We start from the raw sequence: 10,034 nt of genomic DNA, 5'->3' as shown, positions 1-10,034 counted from the left end.
TTGCTTCCCTCTCCATAATATTGCCTGACCTGCTGAGTGCTTTCGACATTTTCTTCTCCCCTCTCCCCCTTCCCCATAAATGATCACTTCTGTTCAAATGTTCATTTCAGTATCAATGAGGAAGTGTTCAGAAACAACAGTTACATATATAAAAAAATAGCCTCAAGCTAATAACACTGGACTAAAGTAAGCTGTCAGTCAACATGAAGAAAGAAGAATATCCTCCAACAATGGAAGCAGTTAACTAAGGAGAAGCTGAATGTCATCACTAATAAGTCACTTGAGATGTTGGCTAGTACCTTGGACCAGGAACAGTAAAGATGTACGCACACAGATCAACTGTGGCACTACAGCACAATTCTGATATGTTGAGTCTTGTGTAGACTTTCCGGTTGTAAGATTAGAATCCTGTGCATTCACTGACCTGCATGCAATTATTCCTGAAATGTTCTCCCAATTCAGAACTGCAAGGCAAGAAAATAAGAAAATCAAATATACACCCAAATATAAATTAAGAGTCAGGAACTGACAATGCTAGATCAAAGCAAAACAAGATTCTCCAGGAGAGACCCTCACTCTACTCCATGCACTCTCAGGTGAACCCTAAAAACAAATTAGCATTCTACAAGTCTAGATTTATTGTGAAGCACAGAAAATTTCAAGTTTACATCCATTGTCATATATACCAAGGTGCATTGAGAAAGTTTGTTTTATACTCAATCCAGCTGTTCAACCCACACATAGTACAGCAATAAAAACACAGTACAGATTGATGAATTACAGAAAGAGATTAGTTGGAACAAAGGAAAGGCAACATTATTTCATTCACCTGAAGTTCATTCAGGAGCCTGACAACAACAGGAAAATAAACTGTCATTGAATACATTCATTCAGGTGCCTTGTCGTTCAGCGTGGACAATCATGTCTCTCCAACCATCACAATTTCTGGCCCTCCAAATTATAATTGTTACCTCCCCATTCCCCTTCGGTGAAGACTCCATCTTTGAGCCAAGACCATAGTTAATGTTGATTTCATGATTATTCAGGAGAAAAATACTGAGGTGGTTTCCTGTTGATTTCTTCATTTGCAGGGTCCCTACTGGATGGGTAACCCTGGCCATTGATCAGCAGATTCATCTGCCCAGCATTTTTAGTTTAACAACCATAAATTCCAATTTGTAGAATCTGCCTGTAAAAACCATCCACCATCTGCAATCCACGGCTTCACGTGACCCTGATTGGGAGAGTAAACAGGTACAACACCTTGCCCAAGGGAGACCTGTAGGCTATCAGATGGAAGGAGCACCTTACACCTCCTTTTGCTAAGCAACTGAGCAGCACCAACCCCAAATCCTTGAATAGATCATTACTAAAACACTAAAGTCTGCAGACACCATGCTTGAGCCTTTTATCAAGTTTAATGCTGTTTCATGATGTATTATGGCCACATTTATTTTTTTTAAATCAGAGACCCAATTTTGTGTCAATGCTTCATTGCAAGAGTTTTTGTGTGCATCAAAAATAGCAAAACTAAGGGTCAAGACAAGAATTAAAAACACAATGCTGGAGAAACTCAGCAGATCAAGCAGACAATGTCCTGGTGAAACATTTCACCATGCTCGTCACCGAATGCACCAGGGTCACTAGGAAAGAAGTCCAAGTGCCAATGCAGAAAATTAATTTTCAATGACATGTTACAATTGTAGACTGAAAATATGACAGGAAATCACAAAAATTGGTAACATTGAAAAATAGGAACATTTTAAGCTTATTCTCTTGATCCACAGCCAAAATGCACCCAAAAATGTTAGTTGCCCAGTGTTATTAATGGATGTTACAATAAAATGAAAACAATAGTTAAAGTTCATACAAATGGATAGTAAAGCAAATAAAAATATCAATGTTGGAATTCTGAATTAAAAGAAAATGCTACAAATAGCAGGTTCTGTGGAAAGAAATATGTAAGGAACTTGTGTTCATCTTTCTTTGTAAAGTAAGTTAGTTTGTGAGCTGGATATAGTGTCACACACATGTCACATCACATCAGCAGATTTTTCGGAGACATTAATCACTATAACCAATTAAACAGAGATGAGGTCAGAAGTTTGTGGAAGTGAAGAGGTCATCTATTATAAGTTGTGTTTTTGGACAGAAATGAAACTGTAACAGTAGTGACGAGTGTCACATTATTTCAGAAAAAAAACATAAATTAAGAGAGAGAGACATTTTGAAACCAGAAAGAGAAATTAACCCTCCTGTGAAAGACTCAGGTGTAAAATAGTCTGTGGAGAGAGGGGGAGATGCTGTTATGTATTGTATTATCCTTATCATAGGAGATACACAAAATTGGTGGCCATAAAGAAGAGTTACTTCACTGTCTCTTTGAATAAGGAGGACAGTTTTGGAATTGAAGGTAGAGTAACCATAAAATTTACTGTTGTGTGTAACTCCTGGAAAAGGGTAATGTAAAATAAGTGGCTTTAAAATAAATAAGACCACTTCTGTCTCTCTCTTTAAGATAAAGAGGGCAGATTCATCGTGTGGAACACATATTCAAAAAGCCCCAAACAAGAGAGGAAAACACTTGTGAAGATTATCTCTCAAAGAAAACTCATCAAAAGACATGAGTTTAAAGAGATCTGAAGATAGAATATTTAAAGGTTCATAATTTCTTCTGAACTGCAATTTGTTTGAAATTGGACTTTAAAATTGACTTTTTCACAATCAAGCTTTAACTATAATGGTTTGGACTTTAACACACACACACACACACACACATATATTACATTTGCCCATAATGGGATCTAAAATAGAGTTAAGTTTAGAGACAAATAAGAAATGTTATGTTATTAATAGTTTAATAAAAACTATTATTTGAAAGTTACCATTGTTGTTCCTTTGTTAGTACTAATAAGATTTTATTAGTTCATAACAAATGGGATTAGAAATTAGGTAAAGTTCTGATAAAAGTAGATTTAAAAGTATTACTTAGTTGAAATGTTGTCTAAGTGGCATCACCTCAATTTCTGAACCAAAACTTGACTTTTCCAAAAACTTGATTATGGTAATGTGCCTTTAAGAAATCTTTTATAAATTTGACTGATTTGGAAATGTTACCAATTTTAGACCAGATACATCATCTCTTGGGAGACTGAATACAGTGAGATTTATTTCAGGATAACACCAATTTTTGATCTGTTTCACATCTTTAAACTCCAAAGGAGTAACATACAGTGGGCTTCACAGCAGTGTAACTGGTAGAGCTGCTGTCTCATAATGACAGACACCTGGGGCTCAATCCTGATCTCAGGTGCATTTTGTGCAGAAAATACTATAATCATGAGCTTCCCCCGTGCTCTGATTTCCTTCCCCTCATCGCAAAGATATGTTATCGCCTCAAACCGTGCATCTTGGCGCCTCACAGTCCGGCGGGCAGCAACCTCCTTTGAAGAAGACCGCAGAGCCCACCTCACTGACAAAAGGCAAAGGAGGAAAAACCCAACACCCAACCCCAACCCACCAATTTTCCCCTGCAGCCGCTGCAACCGTGTCTGCCTGTCCCGCATCGGACTTGTCAGCCACAAACGAGCCTGCAGCTGACGTGGACATTTACCCCTCCATAAATCTTCGTCCGCGAAGCCAAGCCAAAGAAGAAGACAGTTGGAAATCTTCGACATTCAAGATTTGAACAAAAACACTACAACAGTCGATATCACCACAATTCCTAAATTACAGAAGGCAATCGTTGAAGTATATCGTGTACATTACATTTTTTATGTATTATTATATGTGACAATGAAAGGATCCTTGAACTGTGATGTTTGTAAAGATTCTATTAAATGTGTAAGATTTTTTCAAACTTTATTTAAAGATAGAAAAAACATAACATACAGTCTAATAATAATCAAAAATTAATTTTACAAAGATATATATATATATCTTTGTAAAATTATATATAATATCTCTTTGTAAAATTATATATATAAACTTTTTAAACACCAAAAAAAACCAACCCCACCCTTCCACCCCTTCACCCCTTAAGGAGAGCCAAAAAAAAGATATATATATCTATATATAAAATTATAAATGTTAAGAACAATTCAAAGTATATCTAAATGCACATATTCCAAAAATGGAATAATTATGTAAATTATAGGTAATTTTTTTCCATAGCAATACAAGCTTTCAATTCATTCTGCCAACGTAGTATATTAATCTCTGTATTGTCTTTCCAAGTACTCGCGACACATTTACGCGCTACTGATAACACCAAATGTACAAAAGCTATTTGAATTTTATCCAAACCCAATCCTCTCAACGAAATCAAATTACCCAACAAGAAAATCGTTGGGTCTAATGGTAATGTAAAGTTATACAGTTTTTCCAAAACTACTTTAATTCCTTGCCAGAATGGTTGAACAAGTCCAAACAGCATGTAAAAAAGTTCCAATACATGAATCACATCTAAAACATAAATCTGAATGACTAAACCCATATTTTTTCAGTTTCTCCAGTCAAATATAATTGATGTAAAAAATTATAATTAACCATTCCACATCTTACATTAGTCAATTTAATTACATTATCCTGACACTTATCCACCCAATAATCTTCAGGAAAAATAAACACTAAATCACTCTCCCATTTAAGTTTAAATTTTTCCCAATCTGGCTTATCTATATTATCTTGTAACAGATTATATATAAATTAAACGTGTATGTTATTAAAAATGTTCAATGTCGTTGAGTGGTGAATAAAACAGACTCAGAAATGAAAGAATAAAAAAACCAACAACTAAGGACTATCGAGATCAACTCTTGTGATTGAAAATACAAAACGTATTCGACGCTTGTGAAGCACTCAAGACAAATCTAGAATTGAATACTTCGAATGCTGTCTGCACTGCTCTCATTGACATCTGATTTGCTTGTTCCCAGTAAACATGAATGTACTGTACCTTTTTATAATCATATACTTTTTAGAGTGGATAAAGACCATTTTTACCTGTCTTTGTCTTAAAATTACCAAAACATTTAAAGGTCTATATAAATTTAATTTTATTCCTTTGATAGATTGTGTAAACAATTTTTTTAATGGTCTTCATTGGCTTTATCTTTAATAGGTCGTATTAATGATATTAAAATTATAATCTTATCTAAATTTTTGTAATGATTTCAAATGGTCCCAGTTTTTAATTCCAAAATCCTTTTTTGACAATATTGACTCCAAATTATCTTATTTTAAAAATCGCAGATTTAAAGAAAGATGATGGTGTGGCTTTACCTAATCGCGGCGTCCATTACTGGACAGTTAACATCCACTATTTTATTTTCTGGATCTACTATTCTGATAAATTTGAACATCCTTATTGGGTAGATTTGGAATTGAATTCTGTGCAGAGGTGTCAGTAGCTGCTTTATGGGGAGCAGCTCTTCCTTTTGCACTTTCTAAGATTAGTTGACCTACCATTAACCCAATTCTTAAACGTAAATTGCGGATTTGGTTTCAATTTCGGAAGTTCTTTGAATTGAAAATTTTTACTTTATTAGCACCATTTCTCTTAATTATTTTTTTCAACTGTCTATAATTGATCAGGCCTTCTCTTTTTGAAAAGTTTATCTTCTGATTTGTTTACAGATGGTAGTTTAATATTTTATACAATTATCCAATAAATAAAATATACCTAAGTCACATTTTTTTAGATACTTCCAAATTTAACATTATCTGAATACTTTATTGCCTAAACTTTCCAACATTGTATCAACCAGATTCAGTTGATACTTTTATTTTAATTGGAGCCCTTCTCATAAGGGTTTCATAGGTAACATTTATAATAAGTTATAATTGCAAATTCTAATGACAAAATCGAAAGGGCCTGGGAAGAGGAACTTCAATTACATCTTCCAGACGAATTGTGAGAGAAGTTTTTAGATTGGTTAATACCTCTTCAATATGTGCTCATCATTCTTTAATTCAGTTTAAAATGGTACATCGGGCTCATATGTTGAAAGACAAATTGACCCATATTTTTTCTTATCTTAGTCTTATTTTTGATGGATGTAAATCAGAAGCGACTTCTCTAACTCATATGTTTTGGTCCTGCCCTGTGCTGGAGAGGTATTGTATAAAAAAAATTTAAGACTTTGGCGTCTATACTGGATATTATTTTGCAACCTAACCCATTTTAACTGCTCTTTTTGGAATTATAGTTCCATAAGTGGGATGAGCTCCCACTTCCACACATCAGGTTGTAGCCTTTTCTACATTGTTGGCCTGAAGAGCTATTTTATTTAAATGGAAATGTTCTAATCTACCTACTTTGATTCAATAGTTCTCTCAAATTATGTCATGTTTAAGTTTAGAGAAAATTAGGAGTCTTACAGTTGATACTTCTGTTAAATTTGAAGAGACTTAGTGACCGTTTATAAATTAATTCCACGTGACTTAGTGAGCATAATTATTTTCCCTTCCAGACTCTATTTAATTTTATTTCCTTTCTCTTTGTTGGTGAAGACGAGATGATTAATTTTTATTAATAAATTCTCAGGATAGGCTGCCCAGTCTTATTCTTTTTTTTTTGCTTTTTTTCTTAGATTAGGTGGGGTTTTATATAATAATTTTTTTTCATTTCTTTGAAGATTTCAGTTTGAGATGAGAACATATTCATTGATTGAGGGGTAATGCAGTATGTTATATCCTGTGATGTCACATAGTGTTTTTTTTATTCCTTTTTTTTATTCTGTTCTCCTTTTCTCCTTATGTATTGTTTACTTGTAACATACTTAATAGAAAGATTGAAAAAGAAAGAAAGACATCGGATTTGTTATCTACAGATCGATATATTCGCAAGTTTGGATCCTGGCTCCATCTTGAATATTTTTCAAACAAATATCCACATTAAGGAATCAATCACTATTTGTATAAACAATCTAATTGGTTTTCAGAACATGTTGAGTGCTGTTTACACTGCCGCAACTTGTGATTTCAAACCCAATCACTGCTCTCAGTGCATGCAAATAAATTGTTTCTGAGCTAATATAATTTCCTTTCACTTATTCAAATATTTTCATCAGTTTATTTGAATGAGTTACATTTTATTACTATGGAACATTATGGAATATATCTATGGCTACTAAGGCAGAGGAGCTGGATTTGATAGAATGTGGATGGCTTTTGGGGTGTTTGATTTATTTCTTGAAATAAGGAAGTCTGCAGATGTGATTGTAGGTAAATACACAGAAGTAATACAGGAACAGCAGGTCCCGGCGCATCCATAGAAGACAAAGATATTTCATTGACATTTTGAGCCTGAGCTCTTCAGCAAGGAAGGAGCAAAAAGCAACCAGGTGCCAGAAAAAATAGGTAGGAAGGAAGAAGGGGCAGGGTGAGAAGCACATGCCAACAGACAAGAGGCTATAATGGGACATGGATAGAGGGCAAGAAAGAAAAGCAGATAATTGATTGGGATAGAGGGGTAGCTGTGTGAAAGCAGAGCTGGAGGAAAGAAGAGAGAGTGAAAAAGAATGAGAGAGAGAGAGAGGAACAGAGACAGGGAGAAAGAGAGAGAGAGCAAGAGAGAAGGGGTCAGTGGGGATGGGGTGGTCATAATGGAAACCGGAGAGGTCAATGTTAATGCCATCTAGTGTGAGGGGGCCCAGATGGAATATGAGGTGTTGCTCCTCTCTCCTGTCCTGAAACATTGGTTATATATCTTTGCCTCCATGGAAACTGTGGGACCTGCCGATTTTCTCCAGCACTTTCTGATTTATTTAGTTATTTATGGGAAGTACCGGTACATCTCTATCATGAGCGAGAAGCAAGAACAGTGTAGAAAACCAAATTACTGGAGGAACACAGTAGGTTAAGCAACATCCATGGAAGCAAAGTGTGCCAGGTATTTTGGGTCATGATGAAATCAGGACAGAGAACCTAAAGGGAAGGTGGCCAGCACAGAGAGAAGAGGGAGAAATGAGACTGAGGCTGGTCTCAAAGGTGATAGAAAATCTACTGATGCTGGGGTCTAGTGTACTTCACAAAACTGTGCTGGAGAAACTCAGCAGGTCAAGAGCATCAATGGGAAGTGAAGGGTGTTAAAGCTGCGAAAGTGTTGAAGACATTCACTTTCAAGAAGAACAACTTTACATGGGTTTAACTCTTAACCAACTTTATTTTCCTTGAGTTGCTTCAACTGACTTGCCCATCATATGTCACTTCCAGTTCCTGGCCAACCTTGCATTACATGCTGGGAAATGTAGATCTTATTTAAATGAACAATAACACATCTTTCCCCTTCAAAAAAAAACAGAAACACAATACTATAGCTACATAACAAAAGTATCTACATTCTGTGACTCAGTCTCTTTCCACCAGTTGCATCTAATGACTTCTGGCTTCTCGCCATTGTTCGAGTTCATTCAGGGCATCCACAAGATTCAGCTGAAGTTCAAAAATCCATGAAGAGGTTCCTGATTATCAGCAAGTTCACGAGCAGTCACCAGTAGCCGTTGCTTTTGCAGTTGCAGTTCGTCAACATTACGATAGGTCACCAGATGCTGAGAAATCACTTCAGAGGAGCTGCTTATGTCAGCAGAACTAACTTGTTCTTCACGTAGAATATGATTTCCTTGCGGATCTTCTAGTTCCATCAAAGGCACCCCATTCTGCTGTGAAAGATTTGACACTTGCATTTTGTATCTCAGATCAGTGCATTTTTGTAAACAGTTAGTTTCTTTCATGGCTGAGAGATTTGCCACAGATTTTTGCACACGTTCATATTCTTCACACTGGCACTTCAGAAGCGGAGCTTTCATCTCCACTTCTTTCACAATTTCATCCAAATATTTATTCACTCTCTTATTTTCCTGTTTTGCCAATAGCCATTGACCTTGGGCTTCAAGATATCCATTATACAACTCTGTGAGCTTCATTCTAGGTGTTAGAAATTAAAGTACCTTTAAAGAAATTGCTCGAGACAAAAATTGAGAACAAAGAACATTTATTACTACAACAATGCAAAGTTGGGTGCTTCCCCTTACCCTGGGAATACACACACATACTGGGGCTCACCCAACTTTTATACAGTCAATTTCAGTATCAGAATGCCCTCCCCCTTACATTCTTCTGCCCCCCTGGATGGGTTCGGCATAGGTAATCCTTCCTGCCTACGTGCAGTTTCAGTACACTTGGAGGACCAGGGGGTATCCTGTGGGTGCCCCATCATGTCATTGTCCTTATTCACACCTTCCTGATTCTCTGGGCTACAGTCTCTTAATATGCAGAGTTGACTCATTCTATCTAGGGTTGGCTAATTTCATATGTATAAATCTGTGTATGGTTAGCTAATTAGAAATGTATGACTTGGTACTTCTGTCCAGGGCTAGGAGACCCTTATCTGATCCAGACTACCTCAACTTCCTACATTCTATTGTACCTTACCATTCCTTATCTTAGTCCTATGGTCTTGTCACAAAGGATAGAAGATTCTTATGTTAATCGTGCTGACTCTGCTTTCCTGCATCCTAAGCCCCAAACTTATCCTGTTTGAACTGGTTTCAGCCATTTTACTGATGAACTTTAGTTTCTTCCATGTTCATAATTTTAGATCAATTTTCCCATCTCTCACATAGGCAACATAGCTGCCAGTTCCTCTTCTGCTAGTGTGGTGGCTCCTTTAAGCTTTGTAGTTGAACGAAGATGGTTTGCATTTTCCAATTCCTTATCATGAAGAGACTCTTCAAGTTGCTTCCTCAAGAGTTCAGATTCTTGTGTTGATATATTCTTATCCTCTAATGCAGCCATTCTTTCTTTTAGTTGCAGCTGAAGTCGCTCATTGGACTCTTAAACAATCTGTCTACTGTGTCTGACAGTTGCTTATTCTGTTCTTCATTTGTTTTCTCTCTCTGTCAAGCCCTTTTCAGTTCCTGATTCTTTTCTTCAAGCTGAGCCTCTAAATGACTCAAATGTTCTTCTCTGCTGCCAGGCCAGTCTTCAGCCTTCGTCAGAGCTGCAATTCGCTGGACAAATTCAGCTTCAAC

The 10,034-nt window shown here is 36.2% G+C and overlaps 1 pseudogene; it reads right to left on the bottom strand.

The window, feature by feature from the left end:
• Positions 1-8,352: 8,352 nt before the first annotated feature.
• LOC138743520 (nucleoprotein TPR-like) lies at positions 8,353-9,798 on the bottom strand (annotated as a pseudogene).
• Positions 9,799-10,034: the final 236 nt, after the last annotated feature.

Source organism: Narcine bancroftii, chromosome 9, assembly GCF_036971445.1.
Source record: "Narcine bancroftii isolate sNarBan1 chromosome 9, sNarBan1.hap1, whole genome shotgun sequence".
Lineage (NCBI taxonomy): Eukaryota > Metazoa > Chordata > Chondrichthyes > Torpediniformes > Narcinidae > Narcine > Narcine bancroftii.
This window is presented reverse-complemented; position numbering and strand designations above follow the sequence as displayed.